Genomic DNA, 239 nt, shown 5'->3' with positions numbered 1-239 from the left:
TAAGTAAATAACAATTTCACAGACAATGTCGTCCGCACCGTCCTTGTCGGCTCCAAGTGCCCATTTTCTAGTCAAGTTAGATTTAAACTGCCTCCAGCGCTCGCCGACAATCTGAATAATTTTCTTCTTTGTCCTACTGTCAGAAGCTTCAAGGATTTCAAATTCCGCCTGACAAACAATAAATTAGGTTTTATTGTAAGTAAATAACAAATTTAGACTATTAAAGAAAATCAATGAAG

The sequence above is a fragment of the Glycine max genome, chromosome 18, assembly GCF_000004515.6.
Source record: "Glycine max cultivar Williams 82 chromosome 18, Glycine_max_v4.0, whole genome shotgun sequence".
NCBI classification, from domain to species: Eukaryota; Viridiplantae; Streptophyta; class Magnoliopsida; order Fabales; family Fabaceae; genus Glycine; species Glycine max.
The sequence above is the reverse complement of the archived record's forward strand: the minus strand, read 5'-3'. Positions refer to the sequence as shown.